General features: G+C 37.9%; 1 long non-coding RNA gene across 3 annotated transcripts in view; it reads right to left on the bottom strand.

The window, feature by feature from the left end:
- Positions 1–947: 947 nt before the first annotated feature.
- The window catches only part of LOC137129495 (uncharacterized), a 74,409-nt gene continuing 50,294 nt past the window's right edge, over positions 948–25,062 (bottom strand). For 2 of the 3 annotated variants that reach the window (XR_010914719.1, XR_010914721.1), the window contains 2 exons: positions 17,149–17,204; positions 11,768–15,994 (listed from right to left, as the gene is read on the bottom strand). This is a non-coding gene — a long non-coding RNA (uncharacterized lncRNA). Of the gene's footprint in view, positions 2,947–11,767; positions 15,995–17,148; positions 17,205–25,062 lie in introns of those variants that run through there. The other variant, XR_010914720.1, reaches the window with a different exon arrangement.

Here is a 25,062-nt window from a genome sequence, read left to right as displayed (position 1 = left end):
CGAAGATTGTAACCTAAAGTATAACAAATTGAACTGGCCATCTTTAAAACCTTTATTCAGTCATTTATTAAGTCATTGGTATTATGGTGGCAGTTATCTGTATATACATTTTTCCTGGGTAGAGCAAGCAAACATTCTTCCTAATTCTGCATCCCCCACATATTTAAGATCACTTTTTTAATAGCATAGCACCAGTGCCACCTTCTGTTTCCCTTCTACATTCCCTTTTTGGCATTTGTTTCATACTGTCTGAAAGAGACTTCATGCACACATGTGCAGATAAAAATGTATCACCCATTTTTTCTCTCTGTGTTTTCTCCAAGCTGAGTATAAAGACAAACTTCATGCCTCCCCATCGAGCCCTTTTCTACAGATGTGACAATAATGGGTTTGAGTGGAAAATACGTTTTTTGTTTAATAAACCTTATTTAGAATGTCTGGCACAATACTACATTATATTGTATGGATTATCAATTTCTGTCTTTTCTTAAACTCCTTTCAATGCAATGTGATTTTTTTCACATAGATACAAACACAATGAGGAAGAAAAATATACAAAATGAATACTGAATGCCCAAATTGCTGTGTTAATATATATCACATCTGCTTTTTTTTAATTTTTTTTTAATTTTCCACATAAAAACTAAAGAAAGCAAGTTGCAAAAGTAATAATAGGTAATGGTTTGTAACAAAAAGAATGGGTTGACAGAAAAACACAGAAAATAGGCATGGGAGGTATGGAGAGGTCAAATCTTTAGACAGTAGCAGTATATTTAATGAAGAAAATTATAAAATAAAATCAAAAAGACAGGAGAAAGAATAGAGTTATGTTGAGCCTCTGGGGTGTAGGGGGTATCTTCATTGTATAATGAATGTGTCCATGTGAGAACAAACACACATACAGTACACACACACACGCACACACAGAAGACTCTGCAGATAGAAAACTCTATTAAAAAGCTTTATTAAACCTTCAAAAGTCAGATCCCGCTTACAATCATCTGCCACTTAATGGAGTAAATTAATTCATCATATTTAAAGCTAGAAAGAAACGTATGTGGTCAGGTGGCTTTATCTGGCTTAGATAGGTAGGGGTGTGAAGGTGTAGCAAAATGGGAAGAGAAGGGATAGGGGAGGGTGGAAAAGAAAGGGAGGGAGAGAAAGAATTGGATTTTTAGAGAGATGGCAGCTAAATGAAGCCATAGAGTGTGGTACAGATGGAGAATGGCTTCAGACACAAGGTAATTATTTCCTGGCTGGTGGAATGGAAGGAGCAAGGGCGCCTTCATTAACTGGCTGTTCATTACTGATGGATCGAGGGATGGACACATACACATAGGCACATGCAAGCATGCACACTTACAAGTGCACACACATACTTAGGCAGATGTGTATGCATCCACAACTATTAAATAAGCCTCATTTATTTTTTTTCTAAACTGACCAGTAAGTCTGGAATGCTGACTAAGTGCCACAGACATGAGAAAAATTAAGAATATGAAATTTCTTCCTCTTACTGATGAAGATGGATATCTTTTTTTAGAAGGGTGTTATTAAAACCAATTTCATTTGGGTCAAGGTTCACGATACACACTGTTAAGGCAACATGTTTCGAGTTTGTAACGATAAATGTGAAGAAACGTTACAGCACAGACATTGGCAGCTCTGGCAGCTCTAGCCTGGCACAAAGGCTGGATACAGTGTGAACGTACTACAATGACTCTTTCAAACGGTATTCAACTAATGGCACATCTAATGCAGATTTATTATTAAAAATGAAAAATAAAAACTAATGGTTTTACAAGGAGTTTTGAGCTGTTTCTTGATGGAGACCAGTTTTCAAAAAAAATAATAGTTATAAAATAACTCTCTATACAACACTGATGTGCTAACTTTGCCCTCGGTTTCTCTATGAATTAAAGAAACAAGATACAACATGCTGATGGGAGGATATTTTTAAAAGGCTGTTGCCCACATTAGTGGGACTGTCTTCATGCTGCTAAGTGAAGTTAACAAACTGCTGGTAAAAGTTTCATAATTTGGTGGAGACGTGAATGGTTTCAATCTTCTTTTACAATCCTCAAAAAGGTAAATAAGTGTGTGTCCTCCAAGAAAGTTAAACCTTTTTGCCACCTTCTGACTTTAAGTGAAGCCAGGCAATTATTAATGTGTACTGTAGAACCACAAACTCGGTTACCCCCTACTTTTAGCTCTGACAGCCCACAGTTGTAATGCAGTGGTATCAGAATTCAAGATCATCAAGTACTCAGCCACAACATTGTTTAAACGTCCACATAGAATCACTTTGACTTTAGTTTTCAGAACGATAACGCCTACACACAAGGTGAAAGTGTAATCGGAGGGATCTGAAGTATGAGTCGCACAGATAAGTGGGCACTCAGAGCATAGTAGCATTAGGTTCATCAGTTTAAAAGGAGATTTGAAGCTTTAAATTGAAAGGATGGCGAGAGAGTTGGGAACGGGCTAAAGCAGCCTTGTTTATGCCTCTCATAAAGGACTTGTCAACTCTGTCAGCCCAGAGGAGAGAAACCAATTTACCAGCTGACACCTTGTGACGTTTGTGTGTGTGCGCGTATGTGCATAACAAACCCACAACCCACAACTTTTCACCTGTTATCACATCCCAAACCATATACCACAGGTACATGCTCATACATGTATACCTCACAACCACACAAACACGGGTTACATACTTATATATAGGTAGTATATAGTTAAACATGAACAGTGCTGGCAGGACTATAGGTTACACACACACTCACATGCACAGGCGAGCACACACTTGGACAAACAAGTTATGAATTTGAATGCAGATGAGCATCTGGATGAAGGTTGCCGCAGGCTGTCCATTTAGGAGAGTCATCACCTCGTTTCCATCTATGACACCTAGAGACACCACAGTCACTTTTCATCTATCTCAGACACCTGAAGACAAAAAAAAGAGACACAGAAAGAGAGAGACACAGACAGCGAAAATGAAAAGAGAATGGAATGAAAATAACCAGCTCCATGCTGTAATGCTCAAAACATTTGCACATGCAAGTACAGTTTGTGGCTGCATGTGTGTGTTTCATTCTGCTGCTGCTTTACAACAGCACTGCCTGTTTTATTGTATATACATGCCAAGAGGAAAAGCTTTTCTCATTATCAGCATATTTAATGCCAGTAGTGAAATATCTTTTTCCATGTGCCAGAGAAGGAACAAGCGAGACAACAGAAATGAGAACAATTAATTGTTTTGAGCTTTAAATTTCGAAACATTGCTCATTTTTGGCACCGGTTACATACTATGTTTGACACAGAAGTATTTTGGTCTCTGATATCTGTGCGTATTGAATATACATTTATACACACAGAAACAGCAGTCACTTAATATCCATTGGCTATCACAGCTACAACTTTCTAAGAAAGAAAGTTTTAATGGGATTTATTACAGTGTGACGACGGGTACAGAATCAAACTGTATGGCGTAGACTGTAGGCTGTGATTCATGGTTCCAAGATACATTACAACTGCACCATTATGACTTTTTTAGGTTCATAAAGCTTAAGAACTGGATGGACACAGCCACTGAGAGCCTGATGAGAGCAGAATTTTGAGAGTTTAAAGGTAAACTGTGTAAACTATATTATTTACATGGGAGTTTTTAGAGTAGATGCAGGAAGGCTAGCGACAGCGAAGCTGTAGCAGTCAAGTATTGAAAAGAAAACATCCTGGAATAAGAACTGTGTGAAGACTGTTTGTTAAAGAAGGATGTTTTTTTCTGATGACGTTAGAGGCAATTAGGCATTGTCGTGTTATGGTCACAGAGTCAATCAGAGACTGCTGTGTGAGCATCACAAGATGAATGATGTTAAACTTTAAAACAAGGATTTTGGCAGATTGGATAGGTGTTACATTGTTTCCATGTAGAGGCAGCTGTGCCTTGTCCAGACTGAAGGTCAGGTAGGAAAGACACCCATGTGGAAATGTCATCTAAGCATGCTGAGATCCATTATTTCTGATATTGTGTGCACTGAAGGAGAGCACAGTCAGGTACAGCTGAGTTGGTCAAAGAATTTTGAGTCATAATGAATAAGGCATTGGCCACTGTGAGACAGAACAGAGAAATGATCACTGAGTGAGCATTGACGTGAAACCTGCTGCATACACCTTGTGTCAGCTACATTTGTATTTAAGTCCAAAACATGATACTGTGAGCTCTGAAGACAACTGCAGCTTACTGTAGGTCTAAGATCATGGTTCTCAGTCTAGATGAGGGAGAAACACAATTTAAATATCGTGACGTCTCCCCCGGTGACAAGCAGCACTGTGAAACTGAACACATGCTTCAGCCATTGCTGAAGTAATGCTGGCTTTATATCAGACTGGAGAGATGTAAGGAGAGAGTGGTCCCATGATGCAGCCAGAATTTTCATTCCGCTCTTCAATCTCTCATGGTCACAAATTCCCGTGGGCGTGGCTAGTGAGTGAGCTAGTGAGGGAGGATAGCTTCTTCTTCTTCACTTTAACCCTCTTAGAATTTTCTTATATGACCAAGACAAGTGATGTCAAAAGATCCCTTCAGAGGTCGCCTCAGTGGAGCGGGTTCCACACGTTGATTTGGCACGAGTTTTTATGCTGGATGCTATTCCTGCCACAAACCCTCCTATTTTATCTGGGATGGGACGGGCACCAAGGTGGCCCTTAGTGGCTGGGCGGTGCCACCAAGGCAAGTGACATGAATCCATTAAAAGCTTTCTTCATCTATTATACTATTTCCACTTATTGCCCATTTAGTAGTCCCCATCTGTTCTGATACGAGTAGCTAATTTTTTTATTGCCTCAGCTTGTTGGTGTGATATTGTCTTTTATCAAGACTCAATGAAGCTAATACACCACGTAGAAAAATGGGAATTTTAAAATGAATGCCCACAGTCATGGAAAGGGCACGTTCAGATCAAAGCTCTCTATGAACTGTTATTGTCTCTGTGGATCAAGTAGATTGACAGATAATGCATATCTACAAACAGCCCTTAAGGCATAGCTACACAGATATCATTCTCTTTCTCTCTGCCTCTGTTTCTCTATGTCTCTCAAAGACAAGTGTAGACACATAACTTGCATTTAATTTCCCCTTCCAGCTTCAAAGAGTGTCCTGGAGTGATGATGAGGAATGGTATTAATCTGAGGAAGCATCAGAAAGCTGAAATATCCACCCAGATTACCACTCCTGCATCTCCAGTGCCAAAGGGTTGTGTCTGTGTTCATGTACGAGAGGGTGCACACAGGTTTGCATGTATACTGGTATGTGGATGTTCAATTTCTTTGTTTAAAGCTAAGAAGTACGCTGAATGTTCTAGGATAAAGCTGGGACAGAAACTTAAGATAAACAGGGCAACATAGATGGTGTAAAGTCATAATAAACTTTTTTCAAAATATATATATTTATTGGCAAAGAAAGTTTGTGGCTGTTGGACTTGTTTTAAAAAGCTCATACAGCAAACTTTCAAATCAAGGTGCAGGGAGTTTCAACTGCAGTGACTGAGCATCTGTTTGCTGTGTGAAAGACTGAGAGGAGTGTTATTTAAAAGGAGCCAGTACGAAATATTCAGAATTTCTGAAATCTGGCAAAGATAAAAACAATGCACACGAAAACTAGCACCAGTGAAAAGTTTTTATCAAATACGCGTACAATTTGGTTAAGGTACATTTGGCAGACATTGGAAATTACGTAACAGACGTAATATTTAAACAGTGCAATTTCTGTCAGAATGGCCACTCTGGACAATCAGCCAAATACGATGCTGTACAGAGTGTGCAGAGGTGGTAGAAGTACCCAAACTCAATACTCAAGTGCACGGCCTAAAAAAATCTTTACTACAAGTGCAAAATTATTTTAGTGATACTTACTAATAGTGATGAAAAAATGTACAGCGATTAATAAAAGAAAAGTCACAGGTTTAAAAGAAGCTTCTTTCAGCTTCCTTGGTATTTCTCAAACTTCTCAGTTCCTTCTTCCTTATGCGGTCATCACTTGGGGTTGCTACATCTACCACTACAGCCCTCATTTTCTGTTTTTCAATCACTGCTATGTCCTGTAGGTTACTCATTGCCAGTTTGTTGCTTTGTATCTGGAAGTCCCAAAGGATTTCAGATTTTTGGTGCTGAACCAACTTCAGAGGTGTGTCCCATTTTGACTTTGAGACTGTATGTTGTGTTTCGGTACACTATGCCAGCCACTTGGCTATGGCGTTCCATGGATGCCCTGCCTGCTAACATCTTGAACCCCACTGTTATGCACAGCACCTGGAGTCCCACCTGGTATGGTAGACCCCGGCCTGTATTGATCTTGTACATAAAGTCTGTCCTGTGCTGCCAGGGTTTGTACCTCTGTGCTGCCTTTCAGTTCAGGATTTTTCGACATTTGCCACTTCTTCTATCTTCTGATGGTACATACCGTGCAGAGGTTTCTCTTTCTATGATAGTTTCTGATCTTCTTTCTCTGGCTCCTCTGGTTTCTGCTGCCTGATATATTCACTAAGCGCGTCATCACTTGGGACCATCTGTCTGATCTATTAATAGGACTTAGTTGTTTCATTCTGGATACTGGCTCTGACGCTTACTAGTCCTTTGCCTCCTTCCTTTAGCTTAGTATACAGTCTTCTTCTTCTGCTTCTTTCGGCTGCTCCCTTTTAGGGGTCACCACAGCAGATCATCTGTTTCCATCTTACTCTGTTCTTTGCACCTTCCTCTGGATTTGGGTTAAAACCCTCCATGTATTGTAAGGAGCTTCCATGTGGCCATTTAGCTGCACTTAGCTTGTCAGAATAATTAGGTGTGTGAATCAGTGATATTGTCTTATTCACTCCTGGCATCCAGCTTGATGTCATCCATGTAGAGGAGGTGGCTGATGGTTGCTAAATTGGTATCCACAACCACATTTGATGATGATCTAGCCCAGGGAGTTCAGCCATGTGATGAACAGCAATGGTGACCTTAGGAAAGGGCCTTCATTTTACCTCATCACCGATGAGAGTTGGAAACACAAGAGTCGTAGTGGCTCAAACATCAGGTGCTGGTAAACCAGGGCAACCTGATGAAAAATGGGCTACTAGAACAAGCACAATACTTAGAATATGATTATATTGTCTTTACTCAGTAATTCAGGCACTGTGATTCCACCTCTGCATACACATGCAACCTATCTATGTTGTCTTTGTCCTTTTTGTTTGAGATGATATAATGCACTATGCATTTTTAGATTACAATGATTACATTACATTGACATTTATACAGAAACCTTGTCGTACCATGGTGTCAATTCTGCCCACCAAGGAATGTATAATGAGCAATAAATGTACTGCATGTGTATTCATTTAATCCTAATAATGGATGGAGACAATTAAAAATCCTTGAATGATACAGAGAGAGATCAATGATAGACATGTGAAAGATGATGAGAAAAATGACACAGAACCTAATTAATATGATGAATGATGGGATGGATGGTTTTGACAAATAATGGTAGATAAAGAATGAGGTGAGGGGGAATAGAGAAAAACAGGGTTATGAAAGCATAGGTGCTGGCAGAACGGATGGATGAATGAATATGGTGGTCAAAGATGGATCGAGAGATGGATGGGTTATGTGAATGTTAAAGCTGGCTGGAGGTAAAGAAGGAGAGAAAACATAACATAGATTCAGATACTGTAAACCAAACCAAACAACAAGTTACTGTGATGAACATTTCATTTCCTTGAGCACTAATTGTCGATGTATACACGATGTGTGCGGACAACATTGCTTATCTGTAAAAAAGAAAAAAAAAAAGCATGTATCTCCAAATCTTCCATTTTTGATTATTTCACATGAAGTTTAAAAAAATGAACCACTGTATGTGGCTCAGCAAAACATCTATTTTTTAAGAAAAATAAAGCATTTATAACACCACTTGGCTAATTGAAAATGCACTTTCAAAAGGAGATACATAATATTCTTACAAAACGAACATAAGCAGCTTTATTATGTCCCATAGATGTCTACTTGTTCAGGGACGTCTAGTGGACAACACTAGTGGTTTCAGCAAATGTCAATAAATGACATGTTGGCCTTCAAGGTAGAAATGAAACTGAGAGGTGGTTTAATGACAAGTCCACAAAGGTAAGAGATTGGAGTGAATAGATGAGTCAACAAAACAATTAAGAACTGAAATAGGTTTATAGATATGTGTAAATAATATACATATAACGATACATAACAAGCTAAAATTGCAATATAAACATTTAGGGGTGTCCATATAGTATAATATAAAAACATACAAAAAAAACATAAAACAAATTAAACTTTTTTTTCTTTTCTTCGCATACCAGAGCTCCTATGCACTGTAAGTTAATATTTCATTGTCATGACACTACAGAATGCTACAATAAGTGTGTGTGTGTATGTGTGTGTGTATAGGTTTTGAAAACAGACTATATTTATGTTCTAGCTGAAACTGCAAAAACACTGGAAGACATTTTATTGAACCAATGTGGTCTTCCTTTAAGAACAGAAAGAAGAAAGCCAAGTGGTTCTCAGGGGGTGATCTATTACTAAAGGCAGTTTACTCATCTTTTTTTAAATGTGTAATATTTTATCGATCCATATGAGGTTTTCTTCTCATATAATATACACACTTAACTTGCAATCTGATGACACATGTATACAGCACTATGGTTGTATTACGTTCCAAAATATGGGATTTAATGCATATAATACATGTTGCTTAGGAAAGCACCGGTGGTTGACTGAACCTCATATGTCTGTGTAACGATAAAAAACGCCACCACTGACATGAAAACAGAAACTGGAGTTAAAGCAGCAAGGCCAGCAAAGAGTTGTCTCATATCTCAGCTTCCTGTCCCAAGATGCCTCGTGTCTACTTCGTTCCATTATTTTATTTTTCAGAGGAAGTCATCTTTCTTGGCCTTGTCCATACTTTTTTCTGCTGAACTCATTTTGTGATGAGCACAAAAGCCCTTCACTGTGAATAACAGTGTGTGTATGAGCTGCCTGTATATTCTGTATATCCTGCGTATATTCTGAGTGAACACATGTCTACGCTCCCTCACTGAGGCATGAACAATTCTTCATATTACTGCACCATACGCAAAAGCTCCTCGATCTGTGAACAATCACAGCCGCAAAGCAATCAGTCAGAATAAAGCAGAGTTAGTGAATGCTCCTGTCAACAACTTATCTTTATCCACTTCTTGCTTTAATATTCACAAAAGAAACGTTTCATCCACGTCTCCTTGTTGAATGAATAAGATATGTCTTTGTCTAGTTAGTGCGTAGTTCAGTGATCCATCTATTCAGAATCAAAACAGAATGTGCCATAAAGCTATAGTATGGATATTTCAGTGTTGTGTTCTGTTTTTTTGCCTGTGTTCCCCTAGGTTTTCATAAGGCAACGTTGTCTCGTATCTAGGGAAAAATAATGTAATAATAAGTCGACAGGATGTTTTGACACCAAAAAATAACATAAATGGATTAATGGAAAAAGTCAATGTAGATGATGGCTTTTACTCTCGAGGTTCATCCTGGTTTGACTTTGTATAAACACTTCAGCTTTTTTCTTTCCTCTGCACATTCTCCCTTCTGCTGCTTTCTCTCACTCCCCTCTCTCTTCTATTGCAGTTCTCTCCCTATCTCCCTCCCTAGCCCAAAAGTGTGTCTCTTCCCCTCTGGATAGTGTTCATTAGTATGATAAATCTCTCGGGCTCTCCTAAATATTCCTCTCAGTTTCTAATGAGATACACACACATACAGACACACACACACAGAGACTCCAAAACAAATCTTGCGGCAGTGGTGTAACGATCAAACCTAGTTTAGAACTGGGTAGATAATGCATTCTCTCAAAGTTACCACAAGGCAGGCCTCTCAGATTTTGTACACAAAACTAATAATAATGTCAAAACTGTATGAAAACAAGAACAGCAGAAATCACAACCACACAAATGAAGGTGAAACGCTCACACTACTGTGGAGAACTAAATCAACTACAAAGACTTGCAACATATAGCATTCCCAACTCATCAAGACTTTTCTGTTCTTGAGTTGCACTCCTCCCATCACTGTGAATGGCCGTGGAATCCCTGCAAGCGGCAGAGATGCTTTTCACACAGACTACAGTAACATCTCCCCTGTGTTTCCCTTTAACAGATTAACCAATGTCAGACCATATGTCTCCACAGAAATATTCCCACAGCACCTACATTGCTAAAAGCATAGGCCCAGAGAGTCCTGTAGGTTTTGTCATCCTGTCATAACCAACTGCCCTTGTGATGTACAACATCTACCTTGCCCCCACCGCATTAATGTGAATCCAGCTGTCATGTAAACCATGTGGCACCTAAGGGCCAGGATTGTAGAAGCGCAAAGAAAGCTGCAGATGCAAATAATGGGTAGGGTGGTCAGCGGAGTAGCAAGACAGATGAAGACATACCTACTGTCTTTATGTCAGCTGTCCATTTAAATGACTGCACTACAAATACTTTTAGTTTCTGTTCAGGGTCACCTCCCAATAAAGGACTAAGACAGAATATCTGTTTCTTGCTCTACCCTCCACTTTCCTCCCTCTTGCCACCCACCGTTACTCGGACTGCACAAGGAGTGTGACCCTTACCGGCCACACATGTTCACACAAAATAGTGTACTTTCTCAAACACAGAGAGACAGAGACACACAAACGTGCATATGCACTGCTGTTTCTCCTGACTAACCCAGGGCTGTCCAGGGACAGATTAGCTGTGACACAGTGTTGCCCTGCCACCTCTGACCTTCCAGAAAGTTCTAAGAGAGCAGACCCCTTGCTCACCACAGAAATCCAATTACCCATCCAAGCAGGGAGGCAAAAGAGCAGAGAAGGAGAAGGTGGTAGCAAAGAAAAAAAAATAAGCTCAAATCTTGCTCCATATCAATCCACATTTCTCTTGTCCTTAACTCCTCTTTGTTGCACCGCTGTGTTTCCCTTGCAATCATTTAAATCCCCTACAACACCATGGAGCTATTTTTGTTACAGTATTGGTTACATGATGCCAGCAGTAAAGGACAAGAGACACGAGAGACAAAGATGAAGCGTGGCCGGATGCAATGAGGCAGAAGAGCAAGTTACTCGGCTTTGTATTATTAAATACAAACCACTGAAAGTTTAAAGATAATCTGTGATTGTAAATGCTTTGCAGCAAACATTAAGGTAGAAAACACAATCTTTCCAAGTTTCTATAGGCTTTAAAAACTTTCTGTTAGCATTGCATATTCATGGGTGTTTACTGCTTCCGCAATCTCTAAAATCAGCCTTCTGAAGGTTATACAAATCTTTTATTTATCTTATCTGTGCACATCTGTATCAATCACTGATTCAGAGTTTAGGTAGGTTTTATCAAAGGTGTACGGCAAAACTTTGATATAAGCCTTGATGCTAGAGCCTGTACTTCCCCAAAAGGCTCCAGAAAAGACTGATAATCAGCATTATCAGCAGTAAGATCAGTTCGCATGGGACACAATATCACGTCCTATCTTGTTAATACTAATGAAGGATATACAGGTTCAACTTTTAAAATGCAGCAGCTTAGCAAGAAGAAACTCTGGCAAATGTATGTACCACAGGTTGAATGCACACAAACTTGGAGGTTACAAGAGACACAAACGGAGGGAGGACAAAATCCTTTTTATTAAATTATTAAGCAATCCAACATGAAAATTAATGATTTATCTTCCCAGTGTAGTTAAAGAAAATGGGAACATGTGTCATACACCATCATATGCTATTAACTACTTCCATCTGTGTGTATTTGAAGGTGTGAGATACATATTATTCTAACAATATTTAGACATTTCTTGTTTTGTGAAAAAGAAAAAAAAGAGAGTAGAATTTAACACGATAAAAAAGTCTAATTTCAATAGAAAGTTCACTGAACCTAACGTTTTCTGATGTACTATCCAAGAATAAATGTTAGCTGATAAACAAACCCAGCCTGCATAATGTTTAACAACATTGACAATATCTTTCAACAAAATCATCAATCAAATCAATCAACAATAAACATTGATTATTAGCATACAAATCCACACTACATCTTAACTCGTACAGTATTTATTCAATCATCTGGTTCGAATTCCACTTATTATGTGTTTGATACATAAATCTGTGCGAAACATACATTTAATGCAGTTTTAAGTTCCTGCGACACATTGATTTAATCCATTTTTACCATTTCAGCCAAAGTTTTCAATAAACATTTCATCTGGACATTTTTGTTTTCTAAACAAAATTCTTTTTTTAAACTAATCCATTGTTTGCTACCTGCTTGTCAAGGCTGTCAGTGTTTGCATGTGTGTGCATGGACATGAGCAGATTCAGGTCAGAAAACCCAGACAGCTTTAGTATCCTGAGGATGTAATCTGACTTTAATTCCAATCACATGCACGACTAGCCACGTTGACGTGTTTTCCTTCAGGACACACACACAAGTGCACATTCAATACCCACACATTCATACGTCCTAAAGATCAATTAATACCATTAAGGGCGTGTGTCCCTTTTTCTATTTCCTTTTGTGGGTATGTGTTACATATTACAATCTTCTTTTTTCTGCCTTTTTATATTCCCTATAGCGATTTGCTAATCAATATGAATATTGGAGCCTAAATGTCTCCTAACTGCTTTTGGGCGTTAGCAGAGGTGATAAACAGATAAAGTGGGAATTAATTGGAGAAACCTAGGTTAGGTATAATACAATGCCTTTTGAATATGACTATAGCTCATTCCAAACACCCCAGTTAAACATCAGATACAATCTAAAGGTAAATAATTTAGGCTTTTTTCAGAGACAATGGAAAGGATGAAAGGAGATCAAAAGCAAAATAACGAAGTGTCTCTCTCATAATGTAATCCTGGGAATAAACTATATGGACTAAAACTATTAAGCAGATGAAAAGTATTTGGATTCTGTTTGGCTGTGAAGTTGATTAAGGTATAGAATAACTCCTGAGAATTGGCAAGCCAGTATTAAGAATATTTACAAAAATATCAGCATATACCACAAATTTGAACAGCTTGCATCCAGGACAGTGTTACAAATGAAACTTCTATCATGATCTAAATCATATATTAAAAGGGAAACAAAGTGAGTTGCATTAGCTCGTATGCATAATTAGGGACTTGGGAGACATTCAGGGGAAAAGATCATTCCCTCTCTTTCTCTGTAGAAGTTGAGTGATGCGATTGAGATGTGAGATATGGGATTGCTTGTGACACCTCCTTGAAACAACACCTGCTACCTCGCTAACACGTTTAGCATAAAGTAATCAAACTTTTCTCATTATCTCAGCAATGGCAGCCAATTAGACATGATACATCAACAACTCTGCAATTATCTACAATTACAACTCATTAAGCTCTGATTTACTTATGTTTTAATTAGCTGGCGCTGCACTTTGCGTTCCAGACAACGTCGTCTTGCTTTTGTTGTCGTCACTAATGCAGCTGATGTTGTTTGTTGGATTGTTGCACTTGGTTGAGCCTGGTGTACTCAAGAGGCCATCAGGCTCCTGTTCACTGCCTTGCTGTTGACTCTCAACCTGCAATATTCTCACTCATACATCCACTTGACATTTGAAAGACTGGACAAGTGAACTATCTATTGACCATACTTTGTCTACAGTGTCCAAAATGTATAGAAAATAGTTCTGATAACTGAGGTGACTGATCTCATAGAGTTAAAACATTTGGACTCGAAGAGGCCTATTTTATAATGATCATCTATTTCATATTCTTTGTCATTTATTTCCGAAAATGTTAAATTTTATAAAAGAGAACAATAGCTTATTCTAGTATAAGTGATGTGCCTAATGCAGTAAATGGCGTATGCCGACTTTGGTGGTCAATGTGTCTTTGAAGCATAGCCATTATGTGGTGCCTTTCCCTTTTTGGGGCTTTTAGCATCTTTGCATGAATAAGGAGGTGACAGAAAGAGTTGAAGGCAGAGAGGAAGGGGAAGCAATGGATTTTGAAAAGCTCTGTAATTGTTGGAGTGAGGGAATGGACTGGAGGAAGAGGCAAGAAAAGAGAATAGGATTGACGCCACAGATTACCCATTCGCTGTTCCCCCATCCTGGTCTGTGAACGAGTAATTTAGCTATTTCACTACAGGCTCCTTTCATTTCTCGCCGGCAACGTTTTAACCATTTTTAGTATCAATTGTCTCTTGCCTTCATGTCAGAAACAAACCAAAGCAATTTTCTCCCTCTTGTTTTTAAAGGGGCAATCAACAAAGTGTCCTTGCTTTGATTAGATTCTAAGCTGCTGTCTTCTGTCCCTATTTTTACACACATTATTTCTTATGTTGTTTCTTTCTCCTATAGTGCAATAAGGCTTTTTCTGAAGAGAACATGAAGCCAAGAACAAAAGCTTGACCCACATAAACTAGTCATTCTCTGATACACTGCATTGTCTATTCTCCATCCTGTGTCTCTTTCAGAAATCAAATTAATATCAAGTGACCATCTCTGCTTATGTGTGCATTGCTGGTGGCTCTACTAGTCCTTTGATCGTACAACTTTCTGATGTTGCCCAGTGTGCAACTCACCCATTACCACAAATGCTTTGGCATAAATATTGGGTTAAAAGGAGGATTTTTTTAAGCAGGGTGCTTTGTTAATTACCTTCTATGTATAGATCTGTCTTATGTCTTATGTTGTTTTTTTCATTTTGCTTATTGTTTGCCTTTAAGGCTAACCAGGCAGGAGATGGCGCTATATTCCATCTCAGGTGGTGGCAACATGCTAAAATGCGGGTTCACATACAGTAGATGTGCATGGTATAGGATTTAAAGTTTTATCTGTATCAGTAAGGTTTATTGAGGACTGCACAGTCTTAGCATCAGCTCCTATAATCTGTCTTAAAGGATGCAGCGTGGATAAGAACATTTGCTTTTGCTTTACACACACACACACACACACACACACACACACACATATATATATATATATATATATATAATGTTCAAGCCTCAAGGCTCAACAACTAAAATAAAAATACAAAATGCACTAATGTCTTTTAAAATTGCCTATATTGTTTGGATTACTAGCAAACTCTTATGTTTGTCTGGTCAAACTGTGATTCACCAAAATATCTTCTAGTACAACAACCTGTTTGTCTGACGATAGCAATTTAGGCGCTCACAACACTAATTTTTAAAAAATGGATGACTTCAAATACAGCTTGTTTATTTGCTATAAGACAATACAAAGTTTTTTCTAATACTTTAACCCAAGTGTTTATATGGCCTAAATGTAACCACTCACAAGACATTGGAGTCAAACACAGGTCTGTAGCACACAGATGAATGCCTCTTTCCTCAACCACCTCTTTACATCTTGCTTTATGTTATGCAATATACTGCATAGCACTGAATTATTTCAAAATATATTTGCATTGCATATACTCATCCATTGATTCTGTATGAACAACCTTAGATCATTTTTCAAAAAGCAGTTATATTTTTTTTTACAAAAATGCAAATGATTCAATAATTTATCCTTGTTGTAGGGTACCACATAAGTTATAAGTAATTATCACTTTTTAAGTAATAGTTAATAATGAATTACCAGAGCAATTTAATAATTCAGTCACACATCAAACCTAATGAAGTCTGACATAATTTATCTGTCTTGCATTGCCAAAAGTAAAAAGAACACATGCTGAATATATATGAAAATATTAAGTATTTATTGATCTAATACATAATAACTAATTGAATTGAGGTGGATAGTGGTTCAAATAATAAACAGTTCAAATAGACAATTATGAAATACATAAAAGGTCAACACCTTTTGGCTTGTCCCTTCAGGGGTTGCCACGACGGAACATGTTCCCTACGAACGATTTGGCATGAGTTTTTAACATCAGATGCCCTTTTGTCCGGGCTCAGGAGCAGCACCAACTCTATAAGAATGAAGAGATCTGTCTTACTATTTGGTGACACCTTGCAGTAGTGTTGAATGTGATAACACAATATGCTATTTAGGCCTTTAAAGTGTGTCACTACCACACAGGACTTTCACACAGGATACCGAATGTAAACATTTCCCTTTTGGGTTCAATAATGTATCTATGTGTCTATCTATTGAATATTGTTACCTTTTAGTGGTGCTGTTTGTCCAGCACGTTTACCAAACTTCTAAGATAAAATAATGTCTGGGATTTTTCAGTAGCTTGTGACCAGACCAATATAAAAAATAGTGAAATCATGCAAACATATTATTTTGATTTTATGAAACCTATTACTTTATTGATACAGATATTAAATATATTCAGATGTAGGCATTAAGAGTGTTGTATGTTTGCAGTATGCATAGTTGTGGCATTTCATGAGGAAATCCGACCTGCAGTTCTTCTTTCAGCCACACACACACACACACACACACATATGTGTGTGTGTGTGTGTGTGTGTGTGTGTGTGTGTGTCTAAAGAAAACAGCTTTCTTTTATCTGGATAAGGTTGAAGTGTTCAAGAGCCATGGCCCTGGAAAAGGAGGGCATCCTTTTATCAATCTTGTTGGAGAAAGGTCAAAGGTTAGTTTGTTACCTTGGGATATTCAGGAATCTTTCTTTGCAACATTGTGTGTGCTACAAACTATTGAAAAGGTTTTCCTCAAAGTCATTTCTTTAGTTATCAGTCACAAGTGTCAATAGGATTTTGTCTATTCAGGACCTGGAATTCCCAGTTTCACTTAGACTCTGTATAGTGAATAAGTGAATGCACATATGTATGTGTGCTGGAGAAGAACAGCGTTTTCTGTATCTCTGTGCGTCTCAAAGTTAATCTCATTAACTGTCATGGGATCAGGGCAGAGATTGCAGAGAATCATTAAGCAAAACTATGAAGAGAACTTGATTGGAGAGAATGTGAGTGTCTGTGTGTGTGTGTGTGTGTGTGTGTGTGTGTGTGTGTGTGCGCGTGCATGAATGCGTGTGTGTGTGTGCGTGTGTGTGTGCAAGAGAGAGAGAGAGAGAGAGAGAGAGAGAGAGAGAGAGCATGACTGTTTAATTACCGCATCAACATTATTGTATTATTGTCCTACTCTTATCTGCCTCACCTTGGTCCTTTTTTCTGTTCTCCTCCTCCTTTTATTTCCTCTTCTTTCCTTCATCTCTACAAATGAGACAGAACTGAGTTAGAATGATGAGAGGGACAGGGGAAAAAGGATGAACCAAGGCTAAATGTAAACTACAAAGCTAGAGTTGACAGGGAGATGCACAGCAACTTCCAATGAAGGATACCAACAGAAAGAGAATACAAAAGAAGCTTGCAATAGTTAATGAGGCACCAAAGACAGTAACATGGAGGCCAAGAGAGTTGATTATCTAAATTAATTGGCAGCTGTACCCCTGAGGAAATACTAAAATGCATTCTTACACAGGCTAGAGTGTTAAAGTGTTAACCACCTCATATATGCAGTGGGGGAGCGGTGAAGGACACAATTAAAGAAAATCTTATTGATACTTAATATAGCAGAGTGGATCTGAAAATGGCAGTAAAGGACCCTGGACTTTCCTTGTTTCAATAATTAGTCAAACACTCTCACACTAGAGAGATATACTCACAGGTACACTCTGTGAAAGCTCTTGAGTGAGTCTGTGCAGTATTTTCAGTTTAATAATAATCTAATAATTTCTTTACATGCATGAGGCAAAATGTCTGACAGCTGGGTGTAGCTTCACTACATGTGCAGTCTGGGTTTATCCATGTGTTTAAAGCAGATGTGTTTGGTCTGTTTTCATTTTTTGTGCATGTGTCTTTGTGTGTGCCACCACAAAACAAATCTGAAATTGGCAGCAGAATATGCTGTACAAATTAATTAGGCGTGGAAGCGCAAGCATCCTAAAGTGAATAATCAGTAGGGAGGATGAATGAAGGAGACAAACAGGCCTGACGAGCGGGTACAGACAACGATCCACAGCAGTGAGAGCGAAGACTCGTTGGACCTACGTTTGATGGATTTAATTCCCACTGATGAACTCTTCAGAAAATTGTTCAATTTAGAAATCTGCATAATGCCGTCAAACTGCCTATGCTAGACTTACTGTGTCTGTTTGTGTTTAAAAGTGTGTTATTTTTTTGAGGGGATATGTTCGCTTCAATGTCAGACTTGTTTGGATTTCTTTTGCCCCTTATGAATAAGTAATTGTCTCTCTTTTTCCTTCTGTAGATGTTTTTTTATTCCAGCATGAAAGAAAAACTCTAACAGGTGAGTACTCCAAGGTGCTATACTTTCCAGAGGCATGTAGTGTGTAAGTGGAGTCCCCAGATATTGTGGATATATTTTGTTCTCTAATGGTCATATATATGGCCAACATCACAGTTCTTGAGCTGAAACAGAATTACTAACAGCAGTGCAGCATTAAAGGCTGTGGCTAATGATGAATGTCCTGTCAGGTTGAATTAGAGCCATAGACAGCACCACATACAGTCTCCCTGGAAGACTGCCCAGTGTGCGAGTGAGGCGATGGAGAAGGAGAGAAATGGTGGAGACACTGAGGAAGATAAGATGATGGGGGACAACATAGTGAGCAAAACATTACAAATCAGGGATGGTTAAAAAACAGAACAAGAAATTAGGTGAGAAGGGATATGGTATGACAAAACAACCAGGAACGTGGCAGGATGGGCATCCAAGTTAAAAAATTAAATATCAATAAAACAGTGCATGATTCCCCAATTCACTGGGTGTAATAAAATAATGAATAGGTACAGATCTTTAAAAAAAAGCTGAACCAGAACTAATTATGTCTAAAAATCAGATGATTAAAACAATAAAGTAATGGATCATCCTAAAATTACACAGTAGACAGCAGGGATGTAGATGCATAAAAAATCTTTTGTTTTTTAATACTAGGTAGCACTTTGTTTTAAACCAATATAATGTGGATTTAAGTCGATATACTTACTGCATTTTTATTGCAATGCTGTATGTGACTTATAGAATTTAAACTAATTTGGCTATTTGACAGTCACTCCAAAGGAGTTTGAGGGGAAGGGCTAAAGATGACAGAAGAAGTGTAAACAAACAACCAGAAAGACAAAGAACCAAAGTGAGAAATATGGAAATATGAGAAGGAAAAAACAGAATACACAATCTGTTGTTTTATCCTGTTTCTATTCTCCTCACTACAAACTGTACTGTCACTCAAACAGTTACTATGACAACGGGGATGAGTTTCCCAGATTGTGACACATTTATAACTCCATCTGTGACTGCGTGGCTGTTAACATCTCAGCAGGTCATACAAATACACAAAACTTTTATAGGGCTGTCAAATTTGAAAAGATAGGCGAGCGTTTACGCAAATTCCTTTTAACTCAGGTTCTGTGAAAATGACCAATTTCTTACCAGTACAATTCTTAGCAGTGTAAGGCATGCCCTCATGAATGTAACCTAAATTTAGAGCATGTGAATATTCAGGAATGATTCTCAGCATTTTAATTGCACGGGAAGGATGTACTAAGTGAGATTCACGGAAGTGAAGTTATAGTTGTGGTGTTTCTGATGCAGTTTTTCTGCTGTCTGCCTAAGTTTGCTGTGTCTAACCCCGGACAAGGCTCAACTCCTCCACGCAACCTGTAAAGCAGGAGGGAGAAAAAGGAAGACACTCTGAAAACGTCTATGTTAGTTGTATAAGCAATAAAACAACGGTCAAGGAAGCATTAACAAACAGAAAAGTGTGAGCTCCACCCACGATCTCCGATTCCACATCTGTACCAGTGCTAACCATAATGATTTTCTGGGCTATTTGTTATGAATGCAACCAGCTGTACCTGCCAGCAGTGAATCAAAGTAGGAATATAGAGAGGAGGACAGGGGAGTAATAGTGACTGATTTCTACACTCTTTATTCTTTTTTAAAATTCAGCACTAGAGAAATATGAGGACTGTTATTTACTTTGTGTAGAGGTCACATTTATTGAGGGGAGTCTATATGACTTTTCTGTTGTAGAAATTAGTTTGTTAGGTTTACAAAGTCAGTTCTATCGATATCACATGTCTACTTCCATGTTGATGAGAGTGCATGTGGTTGTGTGTGTCACTAGAACTTTACCACTTAGAATCAATCCCATATATTTGATTGCAGTTTGGAAGCCACAAAGTTGCAAAGCCTATAAATGTCCAGAGCGGTGACAAAACAGCAGAAAAGATGTAGGACACAGACAAGACTCCAAAACAGAACATAAACCCATGCCCATTGTGCGGCTGTTTGTGTATTGGAGTGTGTGCATGTAAGACAGAGTCAAAGTGATTTAACACTGACTCTAATAAAGAAGAAAAAAGGACAAGCGGATATACAATGTTTATGACTTTTTAAGCTACGGTATTTAAATTTTAGAAATTTAATAGTGATATTTGTATGCTTCCATCATTTTTCAGGTTATCCTTGTAAACATGAGAGCCAAACTTTGACAGCCCTAATGATGGTTGATTTAAAAATACTACAGCAGTACTTTATACAGATTGATTCTAAGGATTTATTTAAATATAAAAAGACTTTCATGATAGCTTTACTACGTTTATAGTACATTCATTATTCATCCTGCAGCTTTGCTCTAATAACACACTTTGTCTGTTTCCTATTGTGAAACATCAAAACTAATTCTCTACATTAACTTGATTGACTCTGAAAGTACCACTTTGGGGAATTATAAGAAGTATTATAGCTTAGTTCAACGGCGTGTGCAATTTAAAATAGCAGGTCAGTCTTTACACTTTATTCTTCAAGCTCATTATCCATAACTGCATTGAACACTGAATTATTGTGCAGCACAAAATAAGCTGTTCAGAGAATGTCTGAGAGAGAGAGAGACAATAATCAGAAATTCAATACATCAAATTTGACTGATTGCTGTTTCACCTGCATGTTGACTGTCAGCCCAGATTTGTGCATCATTTTCAAACTTTCCAAGTGTGGTTGGTCTCGGAGCTCTTCAAAATGCTGCCAGCATGAAACAGGCGAGTTCCGGAAGTTGAGAGATTATAGCAGCACTGAATTATTTTCTGCCTTTTTAAGGAACAATGGACAGAAAATGTGTAAGCTCAAAATGCATGAATACACACTTTTTAGCACTACTTTCAAAAACCTAAAAGCTTTTTTTCATAAGCTCTTTTTGGCACAGACAAACTTTCTGGATTTAGGAATCAAGACATGGAAGATAGTTTGGTGTGTGTGTGTGTGTGTGTGTGTGTGTGTGTGTGAGTGTGCGTGATGAGCTCAGCAGTTGTTGATGCAGCTAAATGTTTGATCTGAAGAGGTCTTTCTTCAGTTTCAGTCATTAATGAGGCATATACACACACACACACACACACACACACACATATGCAGCATACTCACAGGCCCATGTGATGTGTACAAAAGCTGTGGAATCAAAAGCCAAATTACATCCTGCTTCCTTGCCTGTCAATCAAACCACAGAAATGGTAACACCGTCTTTTATAACACAATCTGACGAGATGACCCTGTTCAGTCATGTACATGCACACAACACACACAACCATCTCCCTGCACTCCCATGAAAGCCTCTTACAGTATAAAACAAAAGGTCAGGACCATCAGAGTTCAACAGGCAGCCCTCTTGTTTCTAACAGGACCTTGTTAGCCTTCTGCCACTTGCCTCACCTTACAGCCAGTGCTTCAGGATAAGTGGTCCACTGTCAGTCACTTTCCAACTTTCTAAGCCTACTCAGCACAATACATAGCAGCAGAAGTAGAAAGCATGAAGCTGAAGCTTCATGATAATGTTTAATACTCTCTGACTAATATGTCTGTCTAGAGTTGTAGTGATCTCAGTACTTTGTAGATATGGTTAATTTTAGAAATACTGCCATTTTTTCATCAATCTAGTTTAGAACTTTTTTGCGTTTTTCTGTTTAAAATTTGATCTTTCCATTCAAATTCATCCAGAAAATTAAATTCTTATTGTGGCAAAGTTGTGGCAGACTGTGCAGACGCCGATACCAGTCATAAATACTAAACATCTTTAAAATAATCTTTGTGAGAATGTCTGGCAGTGATTGGGTCTTGAGAGTAAAGATGAGAATCTTTACACAACACACACTTCATTGTCTCTGCTGACTGTCAGCACTGACTGAGCCCGACTGGCAGTGCCCAGACTCAACTAGGGCCAACCAGTCATCATCAAAAAATGGTCAGCGGCACGAAATAATCAGCTGCACAGTCACCAGGTGCGTGCTCGCATTAATTGATCACTCTAAATTTAACACTTGCCACATGGCAAGTGAGATGTAAAGACAAGACAGGTTTGACATGATTATAGATGTAGGTAATTAGACCTCTTTTTCTTTAAAAAGCCCCAGGTTCTCATCAAGCCCCAATTCATCAGTTTTCCCTACATCCAGGCTGGCCTGCTATGATCCACAGAAGCAACGTACAGGACACGAGACACAATCTATAAAATCATGTAATCTGTAAAATACAATTTTGTAAAGCACACATGTACAAGTGCACAAATACACACTTACATGTTCTGACAAGAATATAATTTTTTATCTAGAAAGAGGCTACACTAATGGCTAACACTAATGTTTCTTACAGCAACATGGGTGGTGTTACATGTTTCAATGTTTCATAGTTGAGAGAAATGAAACTTATTGTCAGAAACTAATTTTCATTGTTTCACACAATTGGACTAGTCACGGATGGGATCAATTACATTTTCAATTTAGTTAGTTTAAAACAGGAACACATTAGGTAGTAATATATTGTGGTGCACGACATCATAAATTTGATTAATAACCTGCTGCTAACAATGGTTTAGATTTCCTTTAGAAAGTAGAAAGAGGGCAAATTGTGAGTTAATAAGAAGATGAAAAGAAGTGCAGCAATTAGTACAAAAAAAGTGTGTCAGCTTGAAAAAGTATGTAATTGAAGATTTTCATTCCACTAAAGATAACCACCATTTATAAAGTGTGACACCTGTTCTAACAATATGATTGCTAAACATAAAAAGTAAAACAAATCACCCATTGTTGGAGGTTATTATCCATAACTACTAAGCATGGATATAATTAGCTATGTGGAGCCTTTTTCTCTTTGAAGAATTTAACTAATCTGTTCTTGACTTGTTGGGCATCATAGAACATTTTATTAATTTGATTTATTTTGAGGTGTAGGTTCCAAAATATTGAGTAAATATTTTGTTTTGTTTTTTTCAGTGATGATGTTAGAGTCTATTAACAATATTAGAGCTTCCAGCAACTGACTGGAATCTACTTGTCCCTACTTATCCCTAACCTGCAAGCAAAAGCACAGGACAACATGCGGATCTATTTACTACAGCTGATTTACAATGTGGATAGTTTTTGTTAATTTGTGGTCTCACAACACAAGTAAACATCTTCATTTCATATTATTGGTAAACAAAAAATCCTAGTTCAAGTGACAAACTAAGTGGGAAACATAAGATCTCAGTCTATCAAAAAGTTGCCTGTGTAGCCTTTATGAAAAGTTGGCTGCACAGTGACCTGCAAACTTGCACAAATTAGCTTCCTCTCACACACATGCACACGTATAAAGGAAATGTATTTGTCACGTGATTTGATTATATTTCATGTCTAATCCACCTTGACTTTGATCTCACCTCACTTGTGCATGTCTGCATTCACATACACTTTTGTCTGGATATCCCTACATAAAATATAATACACAAAAGTAAAAAAGCGAATAAACATAAGAAAAAAACCAACAAACAAAAAGCAAGTAAAGCACCATCTGAGAGATGTGGTCAAATTCAAATGAACCTATCAATAGAGATTTTGCAGGGGACAGGAGACTATTCCAGCATGCAATGTGCGAAAGATAGGTTAAGTGATAGAGCTGTCTGGACAGACAATTCACTCTCGCCTAGATGTAATTTTGAGCTTCATTTTCATCATAACTTTATGTCAAACACAGAAAAAAAAGAACCCTGTCAGTTTTATGGGGTTCAAGCATAAAACTTCCTGCTGTGATGCAATCCACCATGCTATCCAGATTTAAGAACAATGCCACTAGCTATGCCCCATCTTACATACTATGAGGCTGTGCATGAGCTATACTAACTTTTCCAGCCTCTTATTCCTCTACAGAGAGCAGTGTGTGGGTTCCCTTTGTCCTCTGATATGAATATCAGCTCATAAAATTCTGTCAAAGTCATCTCTCCACACACTGCTGTTCATATTCACTCTATAGTCTATATCAAAGAACTAATGGAATTACATAAAGACAGTGGAAAGCCAACACTCCATTTGAGAGTGATTGAAAAGGCAGTGTCTACACAAAGATTATTCATTATTTCTTGTGTGCCATTCATTCCCCCAATCTACCAGAAAAGAATGCTTTCCACTTAAAAAGACAATCCTAGGTCAGAGAACACATAAGTAAATGAGAAACAAGGAGGGATTTGCTGTGCCGTTTTTTGTGACTCTGATGAAACTCGGGGGTGAATAAATGCTATTGTGATTCATATGCTATGATTTTCAAAAAGGATATTTTGCTTACTTCACAACGTCTGTCACCTTAAATGTTATTCTTCTTTATAGTCATACCTCTACATCTTAATTGCTTTTAATTGTTTTATTTCCCACTAATGTTTCTTTCACTCTATGCATACAGACTAGATTTATTATGACATGACAGTGCATAGCTAATCTGACTATACACAAGGCTTGAGTACGGTATGTATATGCATTTGTATTCACCAACATGCTAAAATAAAATGTAATCCAGCCAAGCCTGAGAAAATGTAATCATGCAAACACCTGTTGGGCTGAGATTTGTTTTTTTTTTTTATTGTTTGTTACATGTTATGTATAATATAAAGGTTATTTTGTGCTTATCATTTGTATTTATGGAGCTGCTGTTCTTTGTGTCAGAAGGCATCGTCCATAAATTCTAAAATGTCCTTGTATACTGCAATGAATAATGTGAAAAAAAATTAATAGATATTAATAATAATTAATTAGA

The sequence above is a fragment of the Channa argus genome, chromosome 6 (assembly GCF_033026475.1).
Source record: "Channa argus isolate prfri chromosome 6, Channa argus male v1.0, whole genome shotgun sequence".
NCBI lineage: Eukaryota > Metazoa > Chordata > Actinopteri > Anabantiformes > Channidae > Channa > Channa argus.
The sequence above is the reverse complement of the archived record's forward strand: the minus strand, read 5'-3'. Positions and strand labels throughout refer to the sequence as shown.